Here is a 21,352-nt window from a genome sequence, read left to right as displayed (position 1 = left end):
GATTTGGCCCTTGGACCATTCTCTGTCAATCTCCAATCTAGAGTATCCTTCATTCTAGGACTGGTTTAGCATCACTACTAAAGTGTGACCTCTTTGGAGTCTCCAGTGAAGGTGTCTCTCAGCCCTGCATGAGCTCTAAGAACTTTAGCATACAATTCTTGAATTGTTTGCCTGGCTTCATGGACTTTTACTTTATACATGTATAGTTTAGTATTCAACAACAGACTCACTACAGATATTTTCTGAAGCTCTTTCTCCACACAGCTCTCTCCTCTCTAACCACCTAAATCTTCTGAAACTTGGATCTGCATCTTCTCAACTGAGTGAGTTGCCAAGCTCTCTCTGGGATCTCCTCACTGCTTCATGGTCTGGAAGTTCCTCCAGACAGAAAATCAGGGCAGTCATATGGCTGACTTCATTTGTTTCCCTTCTCTAATGAACCATAGTTCTGCACTCTCCCAATATATTGCTTTATATATTCTCCCCCTTTTCCCCACCCCACACACAGACTTTTCTTGTTGTTTCACTAGAAACAACTAGTGGGAGGGTATGTTTGGTCCCAGTTAGTCCAACATGTCATGAAATGGAGCTTTTCCACAAGAAGTTTAAAGCATGTCTATTTTTCCTGAAAATTAAATTAAATTAAATTTCCTGAAAATTTATAGTTGTGATTACTGCTATTTAAAAGTCTCTGAGATTTTTCTTTCTTCTCTACTCTTTCTGCTGTCATACAAGAACAAGTCAGTACAACCTCATCATTAGATTACTGCAACAGCTAGATTATAGATCTTTGCATCCAATGATTGCATCATATATTTGTAATCTTGAGCAGATCCTTGCTACCCCTTCTCTCAGGGAAGTCTAGACTTTTATTTTTGATATATACTCTTTTCCCATATATTGGGACAGCAAACACCTGAAATTTGAAAAGAAGAAATGAGGTGACATTGAAAAAAAAAAAAACAAACACAGGTGAGGTACTATGACAACAATATTTATATTTAAAATGAGAAGGAATATTTGTTGAACCAGGCACTATGCTAAGTATGTTATATACCTTATCTCATTTAATCTCCACAATATTTTTATGGTATAAAATATATTTTAGTTTCCGCTTTATAGATGAGGAGATTATGAGACTACTGTAGTCAGTCTCCTGTAAGTACCATGAGTTTGGTTGATTTCAACTTCACAACTTTTGATTTCATTAACCAAGGCACTAGAGTCCAACATAAGTCACCTATTATGACTCTGCAGACAGTATAGCTTGATGGGCAACAGCATTAGCTAAATCCTAGCTCCATCCTTTACTACACACATGACCCCTGTAACTTATCCTCCCAATACTCCAGTTTCCGAAGCAAGCGAAAAGATGCAAGTGTTCTTCTCAGTGTTTATGTGTTCATGTCGGCAAATTCATATTCTCACCTGGAAGCATCAGTTCCAACGACAGGAATGGCAGTTCTGAGAGGATGTAGAATTATATAAAACTCTGGCAAAATGGCATGAAATCATTCTGGGAAACCATCCTAGCTTGCCTAATGACTTATCCTCTTGGGCATCTAGCCTCCTGCTCTCAGTGCCTTTCCAATTGAAAATAAAACAAATTTAGTAAATTCCACCTTGTTCCCTGTGGATTGTTTATCATGAAATACCTTCCAGTTCAGCCTGATTGCCAGTCTTGGAGGAGAGCTGTGCTCTGAAAATCAGAAGCTGTGTAAAGATTGAGGTCCTGCACTGTGGGTGGAGGAAAGAAAAAGCCATTGACACGATGCCTATCTACCCTCCAGCTTGCTTAAAGTCACTGCCTTAAATGCTCAGCATCTGGGAATATAATAATTCTGCCTACTCTAGCTTTAAAGGTGAATTTTGTAATTTTTGAAAAGGTCCTTAGAATCACATTGCAGAATTAAAGAGTGTATTATAATTATCAATATCAATAGTAATAAAAGTTTATTAAAGGTCATTAAAATGAAAGGGGATGGCTCTAGATCCCATCAATCTGAATTGACTCCCTCCTCTTGTGTTAATTAGAAAACTCAGATAATGGTTCTACGGGGGAGTACAGGGAAAATTTAATTACGAAAGTTTAATGGGCCACTATCTACTTCCTGCCAGATTAAAAACTGATGATTTACATAATTTTAGATACTACCACAGGCTTTTCTAACAAAACATGTTGCGGAGTAATGTAAAAGTTTACTGAGAGCTTTCTGTTCACTTTAAAACAATGCTAGCAAACACATTTGCATGCTCCTTAAAAAAAAAGCCACCATTAAAAGTATATATTCTGCATTTACCAATGCTTACAAACTTAAGTAACAGTCAGAAAATGCAGATTTTCACGAATATCAGTTAAAAATAAAATTATATCTGTTATCCTCATGGAGAAAAGAGTACATATTAGGAGAAGTAGATTGTAAGCCACCGAGGAAAGAAGAGGTCTTCTTATTTCTGACACATGTTTGTCACTGAGAACTCTCTTCCTTGAGTCTTAGTCATTCATTCGTTTCCCTTGATCCAGGGCTGCTTGTTACCAACACAAAGTGATAGGATGGTGGAAAGCATGGAATTTAAAGTGTGTGGATGCAGAGAAAAGAAATGGATTGCATAGAAGAGGAGATGAGAAAAAGAAATAAGCAACCACTCATTCTTACTCTGACTTACTTTCTAAATGGTGTAGCATGGGTCTTTGAGGAGTTAGCTTTTCAATGTGGCTTGAAAACTATAGGCTATCCAGAACCCTTACATGAAACACACAGCTGCTGATGAGTTTCATGATGAATTTAGGATTGTTAGCAAGCCCTTTAGATCTGCATTGCTCAGTACAGTCGCCATTAGCCACATGCGGCTCTTGAGCACTTGAAACATTGCTAATCCAAATTGAGATGCGCCGCAAGTGTCATATACACACCAGATTTTGAGGACTTAGTGATTTTGAAAGGTTGTAAAATATCTCATTAATTATTTTTATGTTGCTTACATGTTGAGATGATTGGGTTAAATAAGGTATATTATTTAAATTAATTTTACATTTCTTTTTATTTAAAAAAATGTGCCTAGCAGGAAATTTAAAATTGAATATGTGGCTTGCATGATATTTCCTCTGGACAGTGCCCCAGATACCTGACAGTGACAATTAGGGAGGTCATGGATTCCAGCATGGAACCTTATGGTTTGGAGGATAATTTTAGGGACCACTAGGGTTTACCTTTGAGAAAGGGGAGAGTGAAGTCCAACTCAGGAAAAGCAAAAGGAGGTAGAGAAGTGTGATACCATGAGGCTTAGGCTAGCCCACAGCTACAGGGATGGAAACAGGTTTCTGGGAAGACACAGTAGCAACACATCATACACAGCTTTAACTTACATTGGAGGGCGAGAAAGAGAGAAAGACATAGACTGAACTGGAGAGGGTGTACAATTTATGTAGAACAGGCGATTCTCCATGTGTCTTCCATTCCATTCTTTGACCACATGCTCTAGAGTGAATGAGCATGAAAGAGACACAAGAATCTTGTGTTTCTTCAGTCTCAGGTCCTTTGAGCTTCCCATAGTAAGAGAATTTCTCACATTGCATGTTATTCTAGAGCTTAAAGAACTCTAACCTGAACTAGTATATTCAAATTGTGCCATACACTAAAAAATACCAATTGTTCCAACACTGGAGAAGATAGTTGCTGTGTGTTGAACTTATAGAGAGACTATCCATCTGCATATAATATTTTAGGTGCTGTAGAAGGGATTTTTCAAGAGTAATTATGCCTATATATTTAGTTCCACCATGTATAATGACTTCCCTGTATGAAACAAGGTTCTCAAACTAAAGAAAAACCTGGAAAGTTGGTTATTTGAAAAAAAGTTACTATATTCTGAAACAGTTTCTACATAAATTAAGTAGTTCAGTGTAAAATATAAAACTACTAAACCCCCTCCAATAGAAGAACACTGTTGAATATTTGAGCTTGAATTGAAGAAGACTTTTTTGAATGCATGAAAGCAATAAACAAAGGCTCACATAAAAGTATGAATAGATTTGACCAAATAAAAATATAGAGCTTTTGCATGTCAAATAAATACAAATAAAAGTCAAACAACCAAAATGGGAAAATTACTTATTATAAATATAACTGAGTATAACTGAGAAGGAGGCAATATCTTTAAAATCTAAAATGCTGTTACAAATTAATTTTAAAAAACCTATTAATTCCAGTTAGAAAATGAGGGAAGGGATATAAACTGATAATCCATAGAAGCAGAAGTACAGCAGCCAATAAGCATTTTGAAATTCAATTTTATTTGTAATCAAATAAATGCCAATTAAAAACAAGAAAATACTGTTATTTGTAATAAAACTTCATAACTAGATGTTTAACAAAATGGTAATGCTTAAGTAAATGATTATACACTGAAGTTATGTAATTCTTTAAAGTTACATTTTCAAATTATTTTTGAGACAGGAAAAATGCTATAAATGAAAAACAGACTTCTAAATTATATATATGATATGATCCAGATACACACAAAATATATATACAAAAAATTCTCATTGGAATAAAATCTGAACAATAAAAAGCAATATTATTATGTATGAGCTCTTAGCTGTGCGATTACAAACGATTTTTGTTTATACTCTTCGACTTTGCTATTTCCAATGCTGAGTTTGTACTACTTTTGTTATACAAATTCTTTAAGAAATATATACAAAAACTTTTCAGTATAACTGGTGATTAAAGAAATATAAATTATAGTAGCATCAAGTTACCATTTTCCCCCTATCAAATTAGCATTATTTATTCAAAATCCATGAATATGCAGTTAATTAATGTGGGTGTGGTGAGACAGGACCCCTGTTGGAAACATATACAGTGACTGTGGCTCAAGAGCGATCAGTACAGCATGGCTATTTTCAAGAATTCATCTTAAGGACTCAACCTGAAATTTGGACTTAAGATTGTTAGCAAAGATTCATTGTACCACGATGTTCCTTAGATACAATTAGAGTATAACATTGAATATGACACAAACATCCAACACAGGTGGGTTAGTTAAATAAGATTCAACTATACAATTATCTATTAAGTAGTTATTAAAAAGTTATTTTGAAAGTGCTTTTAATGGCATGGGAAATATTCATGGCATTTCACAGAGAGCAAAAATTAGAAGGCCAAACTGCATATGCTATATAATCCCATTATACAAAATACTATATTTTATACTGAGAAAAGACAGGAAGGATTCATGACAAAATGTTAATAGCAATATTGCAGTATTATGGTAAGTTAAATTTTTTTCCATTATGGTTACTTTTAATTTTTTCTTTACCATTTTCTGTGTTTTCCAAGTTTGCAAATCAGGAAAAATATTTTAAAATAGTTACGACTATAAAAAAACTGCTTTTAGTGGTCCGTTCTCTAAGCTGTGCCTCAGAGGTTGCCCTTAGACATCTAGGACTTGAGGAATCCATAAGGTGTTCAAGGAAGAAACACTAGCTTCTGATAGGAGCTGTGGTCAGGAGCTGCTGCCAGTGTAATAGGGAAGAACAAATCTGACTCCATATTGGATCTGTTTCTTTCACCTTAACTTTTGTATTCTATTGCTTTTGTTACAAGATAAGAATGTTGCCTAAAGCCTGAAATATACCGGATAGTCCATTCTTAAGGCACTGACTTTTAAAGGTATAACACTTTTCCATTCATATAGAGATAAAAAGTTGCAGAACAGAGAATAACATGTGCCTTGTTGGAGGTTTACAGAAACATCGAGACTTACTTACTGGACAGCTGCGAGAACAAAGGATTCTGACACCAAGAAGTTTGCAACAACCAAGCACATCCCCTCCCCTTTTAGTATAAAAGATGCTTGAATTCTAACTAAGGTAAGTTGGTTCTTTGGGACAGTAGTCCACCATCTTCTCAGTCTGCTGGCTTTCCGAATGAAGTCTCTATTCCTGGCCCCAACAACTCATCTCTTGATTTATTGGCCCGTCATGCAGTGAGCAGTATGAGCTTGGACTTGGTAACACCAGGAGGGGAAGCGTTTGCTGCTTGGAAGGAAGCCTTGGCCAGAGACACAACCTCCAAGAGCAGCTGTTGGAAGACTTCTTTAACATTTCAGAGAAATGCCTGCTGTGGGATCAATGCATGAAGTCTTTACGTAGAAAGATCATCAAACCTCTCCATCCTCCTCGTGAGGAGAATCATTCAAATGAAGAGGGTCAGCTTTCTTTTTTCTACTCTACTTGTAATCTTAGGGCAGAGTGAAGACTGTAGACTTTTCATTATAATCCTCTCTGAGGAGAGAAAAAATATTTTTCTTCTGGAAATCTACCGATACTTAAAGTGCACTCTGGATGGGGCCTTACAGATCATAAGTAATAGACTGGTGCTCAGATTCCCAGCCAGAATTGTGTTGCCAGAGGAAAGAGGTTAAACAGGAAAATGTTACATGTTTTAAATGCTTGTTAATTTAAAATTTTATTTATTTTATGAGTACCTGATTATATGGACCAGTCAGTGGTCTTTAAAATGTTTTTGTCACAGGTCCCATCAGCAAAAATGTATTGGGCAACCCTCTGATACAAAAGTTTTTACTCAAAAATTACACAATATTATGATATACTAATAGTATGTTTATTACAAATATACACACATATATACGTGTGTGCATATATAACCTGCAAAAAATAGAATTTTAGAAGGGTTAAGATAAATAAAAAATCAATAATATTAAAAATAGTTTTATTGTATTTATTGATGATATGAAAAGCACCATGTAATACAAACTGTGGTGGAACATGCTTCATTAGTTCTGAAAATTTTCAGTTAATGCTTTGTAATACAGTGATTTGAAGATCTGGTTTTAAAGTCTTAATTTTAGCACAGAATTTTAAGGAATGCCATTGCTTGGAAAGAAGTATTTTACAAAGAAAGATCCAAATGGGAGACGTTTATTCTTGGCTCACCTTACTGGATCATGATACTCATTTTTCAATCCCAAGCTCCAATTATGCAAAAGTATTTACTGTTGGCAGGACTGTGGGGAAACAGACACTCTCATACATTGCTGGTGGGAGTGTAAATTAGTGCAACATTTATGAAGTTAATTTGGCAGTATCTTTCAAAATTACAAATGCACACACTTTTTGATTCAGATATTCAACCTCTTAAAAATTTATCTGACAGCCATCCAAGCATGTGTTTAAAGTGACACACAAGAAAGGTTATCCAATGTAGCATTGTTTGCCACAGCAAAGGACTGGAAATAGTGTAAATATCTATCACTTGGGGACTGGTATGTCAATCATGGTATATCTATAAAAAGGAATATTGTGCAGCCATAAAAAGAACATGAAAACTCTTTATGGACTGATATGGAAGTATTTCCATGATATAGCAAGTGAAAAACTCTAAGGGACAAAATGTGTATGGGTTACCACTATTAATATTGTAAAAGAGAGGGTATAGGAAAGGGAACATGGAAGTATGCCAGCTGGCTGTATATGCACAATGTGTCTCGGGAAGGATTCATGAGAACCTGGTACCTCTGATCCTATCCAAGATGAGTCATGATGATTAGAAATAAGAGTGGTCGGATGACTTCTCATACTTTATGGTCTTATGTGTTTTGTACAATATACAGGTATTATATGTTTAAAAAAATTTTAAGTTATTAAAAAGACTCATTTTTATAAAATGAAGCACATTGGTAACATCCTATAGCATGTAAGAAGCAATATATTACAGCTGCAAAGTAAAGATGTAAGGGATATACTGTCAAATCCTCCACTTTATAGCTCTTACAGTCTTCTTTCAGGATGTATTAGGTTCTATATGTCACATGAGGACCAAGGGTGTAGGCAGTCTCCACTCCTATGTTAAAGATCAATAAATCTTCACTTCTCTTTTTATAATTTAGACAGAAAATAAATATAAATACAAGTTGTATTATTATTATTCACTCTTCCTACACGATTTTCAACAACCCTCTGGATATAGGCACCCTGCTTTGGAGACTACTAGTCATAGAGCTGTCAAAAGTCATGGTACCAAGATAAAACAACCAATCATTAGAATAAACTAAGAGATAAGAATTTACAAATGTGTCCTACTTGTTTATAATAGCCAACTTTTTTCCCACAATGTAAATTCTATACAGCAAAAGCTATATACCAAGTCAGTGGGAGGGTAACTTATACTTCAGAAGTCTTTGCCCTCTCTATTTCTACAGCACAGACACTAACCATGGGCTACATTCAGGTCACTTCGGACATTACAACAGAATAACCACTTTTGATCAATCGTTTGAACATCAGAAATATTTTCCTTTAAAATAAAGAGACATTTATACAAAGGACAACAAAGGAGGTGCCCCGAAGCAAAACAAAGAAACAGAAAAATTCAGTTTGTGTTGTTGCCTTTTCTAGCTGGGTTCTGATGTTCCACACTGAAGAATCTTGTGTTATGAATACAGGCTGGTTGTCAGTTCTAATTGAGGTAGATGTGGACGGTTTCCTACAGCAGCTCTCTGGCCTGAAGCTGTCTATCTGGCTTCTAGACACCACTGTGTCATCAGCATGTCCTTGAACATTTCACATGCAGATCGAGTTAGTGGTTCATAGCAGAAACAAGATGCTAGAGAAGCCATGTGATGGCATTAGATACTCTTCTTATAAAACAAGATGGCAATCTTGTTTTATAAGAAGGTCAGTGAGTCCAAGGACCCAGAAGGAGCACAGACAAATATTTATGCCCTGAACACCAAGCAAACATAGTGTAAGGAGCTATTTCCAAAGCACTTTAACATTTTCTAAGTGGAAGGAATACCACAAATAGCAAGAGAGTAAAAACGAAGAAAAGTTGTCAAGAATGCATCAAGATGCAGATGCTCTGGTTTCCATATTTTTATTTGCAAACTTTGACCTGAAAACCAGATTCGCACTCCCCTACTTGTCCATTTAACCAATGCTTAGTCATCCTCCAAGAGTCACCTGGAATATAGCCTTACCCAAATTCATCAATCCTCACACCAGTTCCTACAGATGCAGAATTAATTGTTTCCTCTCTGTTTCAATAACACGTGAGGGGCAATGTCTATTCTTGCCCATCCCTCTTGTGTTCTGGGAACATGTGTCCCAGAACAAGTGTTTTTGTCTACACGTCTGGCTCCCGTACTGGAATGGGCTTCTCAGGCAATGACCATGCCTTAAATCACATTTGAGGGACATTTGATTGTCTAGTGATGAGTGTTGTGCCTGACACTTTTGGATCTGTCCTACAAGTTGATTTCAGATTGAATGAATAAATACAATTTGATTTGATTATTTGCCTATAGAATTTTTCCTCTCAAAATTTTTTTATTACTTTAATTTCTCTAGTCATCCCTTGAGCAATATTTTCATGTTGGTCTGCTGCCTTTTGTAATCATTGCAGTTGTAAACTCTCCTTCATGCATCCATAAAGCTGTGGATATATTTTTGGCTTATACTTTAGTTAAGAAAATGGCTGGCACATAATAATCAAAGTCAAGAAAAGGAGGAATTTTAATTTCAGGACCAGTTTCTCTAGGCTACTAAATAACTTTCATCAAAAAAGTTCCCCCCACCCCCAGGGTCTGGTAAACAAAACTTACAGTAACCAAGAACAATCAGGACAAAAATTAAGTTGGCAGAATATTTTTCTCATAGTTTCCTAATTTCCCTTTATCTGCTTCTCATCATCTACATACAGACTGTATCTTTTAATTTCTTTTTTCTTAAATTGCCTATTATGTGTTCCATATCCAGAAGGTTTTTTGATTTTCATTTCTGTTTTCTGCTGTTGTTGTCATTTGTTTGTTTTGGTCTGGAAATTATTTGAAGAGAAAAATAAATCTCTAGATGTGACCTAGTCAGAATTTAAAGTTTATGAGTATTTTCATTTGAATAGGAAAAATCTTTGCCTACATAACTTATGGGAATGGTTTTTTGAAGATGAAGGTACCTTTGAGAATAAAAAAATGTTTTTATTGAATGAATGAGACAGTGTGGTATAATGAAAAAAAATGCACTGGACTAGGAATCAGGAGATCTTGATCTATCACTGATTAACTCTCTATTTCATAGAATCTAAGACATATATTTGGTCATCTTTTAATACCTGTGAAATCAGAATGCATCTGACTGTGGCATATATAGATAGTTTAATTGACTGTTTTTTCTTTATCAGTGGTGCATAAAATAATGGTACATCTTACAATTCATAGCATTTTAGAAGTATTAAAACATGGTGAATGTGATGCTTGGCAATTCATACATTCACACAGTTATTCATTCTGTTATTTAATAAGAGTTTATCCAACACATACTAAGATCCATTGCATTTGGCCTGGGAACTCAGGAATATTCCTGTGTTAAGGTTTCTGGTCATTTAAAGAGTGAATCTGGGACTTCCCTGGTGGTGCAGTGGTTAAGAATCTGCCTGCCAATGCAGGGGACACGGGTTCAATCCCTGGTCCAGGAAGATCATACATGCTGTGGAGCAACTAAACCCGTGCGCCACAGCTACTGAGCCTGTGCTCCAGAGCCCATGAGCCACAACTACTGAGCCCATGCCCCACAACTACTGAAGCCTGTGCCTAGGGCCCATGTGCCGCAACTACTGAGCCCATGTGCCACAACTACTGAAGCCTGCGGGCCTAGAGCCCCTGCTCCGCAAGAAGAGAAGCCACCACAGTGAGAAGCCTGTGCACTGCAACGAAGAGCAGCCCCCACTTGCTGCAACTAGAGAAAGCCTGCGCACAGCAATGAAGATGCAGCAAAGCCAAAAAAAATAAATAATAAAAATTGAAAAAAAAAAGTAAGTTTGCTGTTTAAAACAAAATAACAACAATGTAGTGTAAGGTTTAAAACATGTACAGGTAAAATATATAATACAATTATACAAAGGATGAGAAGGAATCTAAATAAAAATATAGTTATAAGATTCTTACATTATATATCAAGTGGGTAATATTAATTCTAGGTAAATTATGATTAAGGATGCAAACTGGAATCCCTAGATTAGTCACTAAAAAAATAAACTACATACATGAAGAGGTGCAAGTAAAAGCCAATGCAGTAGATAGAGTGTAATATTAAAATATTATTTGCTTAACCTAAGAGAACTCAAAAAAGAGGAAAAAAGGAAGAAATAACAGAGTGGATGAGTAAAAAGCAATGGCAAGAGGATAAGTTTAAATCAAATTATATCGATTATACATTAAATATGAATGAAGTAAACATTCTAATTCAAAGACAGAAATTATCAGACTTAATAAAAAAAGATACAACTATATACTACTTAAAACATCTACACTTCAAATATAGAGACACAAACAGATTGAAAAAGTAAAGGATAGAAAAAGCTATACCACACCAAACTAATCACAAGAAATTTGAGTGGCTATATTATTATTAGACAAAATACATTTCAAGAAAAGGACTTGACAGAGAAGAAGGTCATTTCATAATAATAAAAGAATCAATTGATCAAGAAGACATCATAATCTTAAATGTGTATGAATCTAATAACAGAGCTTTAAAATACTTAAAGCAAAGCTGACAGAACTAAAGGGAAAAATAATAAAAGATACATCATAATTGAGGATTTTTACACCCTCTTTTCAGTAAGTGATAGAACAAATAAACCACATATCAGTAAATATATAAACATTTGAACAATATTCTTAATCTATTTGATCTAAGTGGCATTTATAATATACTGTAACTAACCACTGCAGGATACATTTTTTTTCAAGAGCTCATGTAATATTCATCAAGAGAGATGGTACACTGGGCCATGAAATAAGTGTCAATTAAATTATATCAATTATGTGTTCAACTATACTAATTAAGCATCAATAATAAAAATTCTCCAAAATCTGGAATTAACTAACACATGCTTCTAAATAACCAACAGGTCAAAGAAAAAAATAAAGAAAATTTAGAAAATGTTTTACCAAATGATAATAAAAACACAGCATCTCAAAATTTATGGGAACAACTTAAGAAATGCTTAGAAGAGGTTTATTACATAAAATGCTTATATTAGATAAAAGTCATAAAATTAACTATCTAAGCTGTCACCTTAAGAAACTACAGAAAAATTCAATTTAAACCCAAAGTAAGTAGAAGAAAGAAAACAATAAAGGTAAGAATGCAAATCAATGAAACAGGACAAAAAGAAAATCAACAGCGCAAAATTGGTTATCTAAAAAGATTAACAATCCTCTAGTCAGATTCTTCGAGGAAAGAGTCTTCATTCACTATTGGGAATGAAAGAGGGGATATCACTAAAATATTCCACAGACATAATTTTTTTAAGTTATTGTTTTAGTGACCCCTCTAGAATTTACAATATACAAAATATACAAATTACAAAATATCATAACAAAATTTACTTCAGATTTATGTTAACTCCAGTAAGATCTAGAAACATTATTTCCATATAGCTCCCTGTCCTTCCTCCCTTTTAAGATATTTTTAAACATATTGCATAGATATGTGAGTGTAATATATACATTATTAATATATTAACATATATGTTACACACATTGCATATATGTGCTATATATGTTACAAACCCAAGAATAGTTATAATTATTGTTTTATATAATTTTATATGTTTAGAGATGCTAGGAGAATAAAGGAGATCACAAATATATATGTATAATAAATGAAGAAAGAAAAATAAATAAGCATTTATACTTATCATCACCTATATGATTATCCTTATCAACACTTTGTTTTTTTCACGTGGATTTGAATTACTGTCTGATGTCACTTCCTTGAAGCCTGAAGAACTTCCTTCATCATGTATTTCTTTTAGGGCAGGTCTGCTAACAACAAATTCTCTTATTTTTTTGTTTTCTGGGAATGTCTTTATTTCACCTTTGAAAGATATTTGCTGGACATAGGATTATTGGTTGGCAGGGTTTTATTCATTTGTTTGTTTTCAACATTGTGAATATGTTGTCTCACTCCCTTTTGGCTCCTATTGTTTCTGACAAGAAGTCAGCTGTTAATCTTATTGCCGTTTCCTTGTATGCCATGAACCACTTTTCCTTTGTTGCTTTTAAGATTTTCTCTTTGTTTTTAGTTTTCAACAATTTGGCTATGAGGTATCTATGTGTGTATTTCTTTGAGTTCATCTTTGCTGGAGCTTGTTAAGCTTGTTGAACATGTAGATTAGTTTGTTTGTTTGTTTGCTTGTTTTTATCAAATTCAGGAGGCTTTCAAGCATTAGTTTTCTTTTTTTTTTTTTTTTTTTTCCTGTAAGAGGGACCTTGAGGAGGGTGATTAGGACAGCCTATCCGACAAGCAGTAGCATCGGTTCACTATACAGACTCTATTTACCCCTGCTATGAGACGGGTGCAGATGTTGTAGGAAATATTCCCCTAAACTCTGCAGCAGCCAAGATTTTAGATGGTAGGACTTGTTTAGATCCAGATCCTCACTTTAGGAACTGGTCAACGAATAGTTACTGAGGATGCTTAGAAAGATGAGAACTGAAGTTACAGTTTCCTCTGCAGCTTAGAAGCAGAGACGATGGGCAGGAGCTTTATTAGTTTAACTTAACGGGCTTCTGTTTCTCCAGCCATGCACATATAACAAAAAAGAAAGGTTAGACATTCATTTGGACTGCCTGTGTATGATTCAAAAAGAACTTGTTCCTTATAAAATTTATTGCTGAATGACTCATTACAGGATGATGATGAAAATAAGCCTTCATTTTTTTAATTTAATTTTTTTATACAGCAGGTTCTTATTAGTTATATATTTTATACATATTAGTGTATATATCAATCCCAATCTCCCAGTTCATCCCACCACCACCCCCCGCCTTACCCCTTGGTGTCCATATGTTTGTTCTCTACATCTGTGTCTCTATTTTTGCCTTGCAAACTGGTTCATCTGTACCATTTTTCTAGGTTCCACATATATTTGTTTTTCTCCTTCTGACTTACTTTACTCTGTATGACAGGCTCTAGGTCCATCCACGTCTCTACAAATGACCCAATTTCATTCCTTTTTATGGCTGACTAATATTCCATTGTATATATGTGCCACATCTGCTTTATCCATTCATCTGTCGATGGGCATTTAGGTTGCTTCCATGACCTGGCTATTGTAAATAGTGCTGCAATGAACACTGGGGTGCATGTGTCTTTTTGAATTATGGTTTTCTCTGGGTATATGCCCAGGAATGGGATTGTTGGGTCATATGGTAATTATAGTTTTAGTTTTTTAAGGAACCTCCATACTGTTCTCCATAGTGGCTGTATCAATTTACATTCCCACCAACAGTGCAAGAGTGTTGCCTTTTCTCTCTCCAACACCCTCTCCAACATTTGTTGTTTGTAGATTTTCTGATGATGCCCATTCTAACCAGTGTGAGGTGATACCTCATTGTAGTTTTGATTTGCATTCCTCTAATAGTGATGTAGAGCAGCTTTTCATGTGCCTCTTGGCCATCTGTATGTCTTCTTTGAAGAAATGTCTATTTAGGTCTTCTGCCCATTTTTTAATTGGGTTGTTTGTTTTTTTAATATTGAGCTGCATGAGCTGTTTATATATTTTGGAGATTAATCCTTTGTCCGTTGATTCATTTGCAAATATTTTCTCCCATTCCAAGGGTTGTCTTTTCAGCTTGTTTATAGTTTCCTTTGCTGTGCAAAAGCTTTTAAATTTCATTAGGTCCCATTTGTTTATTTTTGTTTTTACTTCCGTTACTCTAGGAAGTGGGTCATAAAAGATCTTGCTGTGATTTATGTCAAAGGGTGTTCTTCCTATGTTTTCCTCTAAGAGTTTTATAGTGTCTGGTCTTACATTTAGGTCTTTAATCCATTTTGAGTTTATTTTTGTGTATGGTGTTAGGGAGTGTTCTAATTTCATTCTTTTACATGTAGCTGTCCAGTTTTCCCAGCACCACTTATTGAAGAGGCTGTCTTTTCTCCATTGTATATCCTTGCCTCCTTTGTCAAGATTAGTTGACCATAGGTGCATGGGTTTATCTCTGGGCTTTCTATCCTGTCCTAGTGATCTATATTTCTGTTTTTGTTCCAGTACCATATTGTCTTGATTACTGTTGCTTTGTAGTATAGTCTGAAGTCAAGGAGTCTGATTCCTCCAGCTCCGTTTTTTCCCTCAAGATTGCTTTGGCTATTTGGGGTCTTTTGTGTCTCCATACAAATTTTAAGATTTTTTTGTTCTAGTTCTGTAAAAAATACCATTGGTAATTTGATAGGGATCGCATTGAATCTGTAGATTCCTTTGGGTAGAATAGTCATGTTCACAATATTGATTCTTCCAATCCAAGAACATGGTATATCTCTCCATCTGTCTGTGTCCTCTTTGATTTCTTTCATCAGTGTCTTATAGTTTTCTGAGTACAGGTCTTTTACCTCCTTAGGTAGGTTTATTCCTAGGTATTTTATTGTTTTTGTTGTAATGGTAAATGGGATTGTTTCCTTAATCTCTCTTTCTGAGCTTTCATTGTTAGTGTATAGGAATGCAAGAGATTTCTGTGCATCAATTTTGTATCCTGCAACTTTACCAAATTCATTGATTAGCTCTAGTAGTTTTCTGATGACATCTTTAGGATTATCTATGTATAGTATCATGTCATCTGCAAACTGTGACAGATTTACTTCTTCTTTTCCAATTTGTATTCCTTTTATTTCTTTTTCTTCTCTGATTGCCATGGCCAGGACTTCCAAAACTATGTTGAAAAATAGTGGTGAGAGTGGACATCCTTGTCTTGTTCCTGATCTTAGAGGAAATGCTTTCAGTTTTTCACCATTGAGAATGATGTTTGCTGTGGGTTTGTTGTATATGGCCTTTATTATGTTGAGGTAGGTTCCCTGTATGCCCACTTTCTGGAGAGTTTTTATCATAAATGGGTGCTAAATTTTGTCAAAAGCTTTTTCTGCATCTATTGAGATGATCATATGGTTTTTATTCTTCAGTTTGTTAATATGGTGTATCACATTGATTGATTTGCATATATTGAAGAATCCTTGCGTCCCTGGGATAAATCCCACTTGATCATGGTGTATGATCCTTTTAACGTGTTTTTGGATTCTGTTGTCTAGTATTTTGTTGAGGATTTTTGCATCTATATTCATCAGTGATATTGGTCTGTAATTTTTTTTTTTGTAGTATCTTTGTCTGGTTTTGTTATCAGCATGATGGTGGCCTCATAGAATGAGTTTGGGAGTGTTCCTTCCTCTGCAATTTTTTGGAAGAGTTTGAGAAGGATGGGTGTTAGCTCTTCTCTAAATGTTTGATAGAATTCACCTGTGAAGACATCTGGTCCCAGACTTTGGTTTGTTGGAAGAATTTAATCACAGTTTCAATTTCAGTGCTTGTGACTGGTCTGTTCATATTTTCCGTAGCAGTGAATTTCACCATTCTGTCTTCCAGGTCACTTATCCATTCTTCTGCCTCAGTTATTCTGCTATTGATTCCTTGTAGTGTATTTTTCATTTTAGGTACTGTATTGTTCATCTTTGTTTGTTTGTTCTGTAATTCTTCTATGTGTCCTTTAATTCTTCTAGGTCTTTATTAAACATTTCTTGCATCTTCTCAATCTTTGCCTCCATTCTTTTTCTGAGGTCCTGGATCATCTTCACTATCATTATTCTGAATTCTTTTTCTGGAAGGTTGTCTATCTCCACTTCCTTTAATTGTTTTTCTGGGTTTTTATCTTGTTCCTTCATCTGGTACATAGCCTTCTACTATTTCATTTTGTCTATCTTTCTGTGAATGTGGTTTTCGTTCCACAGGCTGCAGGATTGTAGTTCTTCTTGCTTCTGCTGTCTGCCCTCTGGTGGATGAGGCTATCTAAGAGGCTTGCCAAGCATTATTTTTCTAAAATTTTTTATGTCTCCTTTTCTTTCTCTTCTGGTACTTCTTTGTGTATGTGTTTGTACACTTAATGGTGTACTATAATTCTGTGAGGCTCTGTTCATTTCTCTTCATTCTTTTTTGTTTCTGTTTTTCAGACTGTATAACCTCTTTGACCTACAATTTCACTGATTCTTCTACCAACTCAAATCTACTGTTGAAGTCCTCTAGTGAATTTTTCATTTTGCTTATTGTACTTTTCAACCTTATAATTCCATTTGTTTTGTTTTGTTTTTAGTTACCTTTACTTTAGAACATTTTAAGATTTACAGAGAAATTGTAAAGACAGTGAGTTCCTACACTCTGTTTCCTCTCTATTAAAACCAGACTTTAGTAAGTACATTTGTTACTATCAATAAACCAATGTTGATATGAATCACACTTTCCTGATTCTTTTTTTTTTTTATTTTAAATTATTAGCACCTTTAATTATTATTTATTTATTTATTTATTTGTCTGTGTTGGGTCTTCGCCTCTGTGCGAGGGCTTCCTCCAGTTACGGCAAGCGGGGGCCAGTCTTCATCGCGGTGCGCGGGCCTCTCACCATCGCGGCCTCTCTTGTTGCGGAGTACAGGCTCCAGACGCGCAGGCTCAGTAATTGTGGCTCACGGGCCCAGTTGCTCCGTGGCATGTGGGATCCTCCCAGACCAGGGCCCGAACCCGTGTGCCCCGCATTGGCAGGCAGACTCCCAACCACTGCGCCACCCGCATTGGCAGGCAGACTCCCAACCACTGCGCCACCAGGGAAGCCCCCTGATTCTTTTTATGTCTCACTTTTTTTTTTTTTTTTTCGCTGAAACTGAACATTTTATTTAATGTATGTAACAACTCCAGATACTGATTCTGTCCTTCTGGGGCTGGTTATTTTCCCTACAGTGTCTATTTTCCCTACAGTGTTCAGCCTATGATGTCCTTACTCAGACTTTTCCTCCTTACTTAATATTTAACTATCTAGAGGTCACCTCAGGTCAACATAAATCATTTATTGGTCAAAGTTTATGCTTAGGCTCCCTCAGCCAGTTATATTTTCACTCTTTACCATTGGATGCATGTCATGGACACTGCTGTCATAGTTCAGGGAGTTCATTGACTATGCCTTTTGTTCATCCAGAAGCTAATAGCTCAGAGGTGCTCTCTCTGGTCATTTCTGAGAGAGTACAGCCTTGAGCATGCATCCAATCTTCCAGGCTACCACGGATGAGTGTGATTTATTTTTAAGCCTGAATTTCTAATGTCCCTGGGTCAGAGTAGCCTATTGTTGCCCCTGAGTTTAAGTAGCTCCTTGTTTATCCAGTAGTTGGTCAGTGGTTGCACTAAAGTCCCTTGATCCAGTTAGGCTTCTACACTTTGCAGATCTGTGTGTGGCTTGGAAAATACTTTCAAGTCTGCTCATGTCCTTCAGTGATTTGTCCTATAAGGGTGCAGCCTAGCATATGCACATAGGCTTCCTGACCAGAGTTAACTGTGATCCCAAAAGAGCTCTTCTTGGCTATTTCTCTTCCATTTCTGGCTACACTGTGATTTTTCTTGTTTCACAGAGCTAGAAGACTCCTCTTAATTGCTCTTCACCACATTCTCCATTGTCTTTGACAACAATTGCCCCTAGACAAATGCCCCTAGTTAGTCCTCTCAGGTGGAGCTCTGGAGCTTGTCATCTTTATAGTCTATGTCTCCTCCCTGGGCAGGACCTCAGGGTCACTGCACCACAGCTAGGAGGGGGGACAGTAGCCTAATTCTCCTAGAGTGACACCTCTACAGACACTGGAGAGGGGAATACTAGCTTCTGATCTTCTAGGCTTGCCCTCCCAGCACAGATTCTCTGGCCTACAAGCATGCTGTGGTGGGGGATATGGGGCAGGGAGACATCAGGCCCCAATAACTGATTGGCATGCTGAAACTAGCATAGAGATTCTGCTCTAAGAGCTAGGTGAGGAAAGGGAGCCCAGTTCTCTGGGCTATGCCTACCCAGAATAGGACTTCTACAACACAGAGCTGGGAGGCAGGAGGGAGGGATGAGAAACACTGGTGCCCTGCTCCTCTCAGGGTAAAACCAAAGCCACAGGCTGAATGATGAAGAAGGTTTCCATAACATAGAGCTGGGGGAAGGGAGGTTAGGAGCAGCTCAGGGCTCAGAAGCACTAGACTCTTGTTCTTACTGAGATATAGGAGATTTTCCTGAATAATATTTCTCTGTTTACTACATGTTCTTAGATCAATTTCCAGACATTTTAAACATTTTTTAAAAGTAATTTTCACCAGTTAAATAGTTACTTGACTGAGAAAAAGTTGGCCAAAGTCCTCACAGAGCCATTTTAGAAGTACTGTCTGTATAGATGTAAATTTTTAATATTGGAGTAGTATGAGTAATTTTATGCCCATAAATTAGTCAACTTAGATGAAATGGATAAACTCCTTGAAAATCACAACTTATGAATAAAATTATGAGATGAAACAAATAATCCTATGGGTGTATTTATATCTGTAAATATGTATCTGTATAAATACCTATATCCTTTAGCTGTTATAGCTATTATATCTAAATTAAGCATTATTTAGATATTATAATTGATATAGGGTGCTGTGGCTTACAACAGGTATTAGAATCCCCTTTGATAAATTTGGGGGGTGGGTGAAAAGCGGACAATATCATCCATTTAGATGGATGTTTCATTTAGTTCTTAGTGAAGCAATTTTGCTATAGGACACAGAGTTGGAAAGATTTTTTAAAATATAGAGTATTATTTCTAAAATCATTTAAAGACTTAGTTAACCTTTTTATTCAGAAATATAACAATAAATTGCATTTAAAAGAAATTATAGACATATTTTATAAATACTAAATCATTTGAAAACCAAAGCAACAATTTATCATTTTGTTCTATTCCTCCAAATAGATTTGAAGAGTGGTTCTATGAGAACCATGTTCCATGTTTTGGCTGTTTTACCACTACCCTTGAGAACACCTTGAGACCACTACTTTCAGATCTGCCTAATGCCTAAAATTAGTTGTGAGGTATAAGTTTACTTCTGTGTTGTCATAAGGTTTCTGGAGGCCTCACTAGATATGAAGGTGTGGAGGGATGTGTAAAAATGATCGTATTCTAAGAAATGACTGAGATAACAGGTGTGCAATTTATTATAAATTGCTTATCTTGTAGACATTTCTACTCAGGAAAAATGAAGTAGAGAATTGCTACAAATTTCCATGCAAAATGTGCCTGAAGGTTCCAAATACTCCTGTCTAAATGATTTAAATGATGATGCTAAAGTGGTATTGAACTCAGATATCTGTAAATTGCCTTCGTTACCTAACACACTTTGAGCGAGGAGATACCACCTGAGAAGAATTAACTGAGGAGGCGATCCTATAGATACCTAACAGCTGCTCCTTCCAAGACTGGGAAACGGCATCATTAAGGATGATAAATGACAAAGTTGAAGGACAAGAGGTGAAATTGGCAGGTTATCCTGGAATATGGTAATGAAATGTTGTAATAGCACTTGGATTGGCTTCAGTAATTCCTTGTGCAGAAATGTCTGATGCATCTGGTGTCAAATTATTGAGTTCCATCTCCAAGAATGAGTGATATTGGAAATTTACCTAACTCTTATTGGCAGGGGACTTAATAAGAGGCTAAATGAACTTATGAAATTTTTCCTAATACCACCATTATTTGGAATCTTTTGTAAACCTTTAATAAAAACCCTTTTTTTTTCACAAACAAACTTCTGTCAAAGACTCCCCATACCATAGTAACTGAATTTTTCATCCATTATTCCAGTCTACTGAGCTCTGTTGAAAGCCTGCTTTTATGATCCAATAGATAACTCCTTATTTCAGCTTTATGTCATCTCAAGATATGATCAGAATATCATTAGGCATACTGTGACCCAGTTTCCTTATCTATAAAATGGGGATTATAATAATATCTAATCCAAAGGGTTCTTCTGAGTCTTGAGTGAATTAATGCATGAAAAGTTTACAGTAAACTCTCAACATTTAAATTATTATTATTACTATTATTCAATACATTGATTTAAGATAATGACAAACTCAAAACCAAGACCAAACTCCACACACCACTACACGTGCTACTATTGGGTTGGCCCAATTGTTTCTCGGAAACAATAATCAAAATTACTCGAGTTTACTTGTTTTGCCAGTGACAAATCCATTTGATTGGACCAGCCCTCACTCCATCTCCTTCTTCTCACAGGAATAAAATGATAAGAGTTCTTGTCACATGTGTTGCTCAAGTCAAGGTACACCATGTAGTCTTCCAATATAAGTAAACAACTCCATTCCAAACATGAAAAAAAATTTCCATCGCACATGACTTTTCCTCTGTGAATATCTGGCATGCTAGGGACCATCACTGTCTTTCATAAATGTTTTGATGCTCTTCATGAACTCATTCTTTCTTTCTTTT

At 35.8% G+C, this 21,352-nt stretch overlaps 1 long non-coding RNA gene across 1 annotated transcript in view; it reads left to right on the top strand.

Annotated features, from left to right (window-relative positions):
- LOC309630693 overlaps nucleotides 1–21,352 on the top strand; it is a 212,346-nt gene that overhangs the window by 174,053 nt on the left and 16,941 nt on the right. The gene's annotated exons all lie outside the window — the stretch shown is intronic.

Source organism: Balaenoptera borealis (genome assembly GCF_965194805.1).
Source record: "Balaenoptera borealis genome assembly, chromosome: 1".
Lineage (NCBI taxonomy): Eukaryota > Metazoa > Chordata > Mammalia > Artiodactyla > Balaenopteridae > Balaenoptera > Balaenoptera borealis.
The sequence above is the reverse complement of the archived record's forward strand: the minus strand, read 5'-3'. Positions and strand labels throughout refer to the sequence as shown.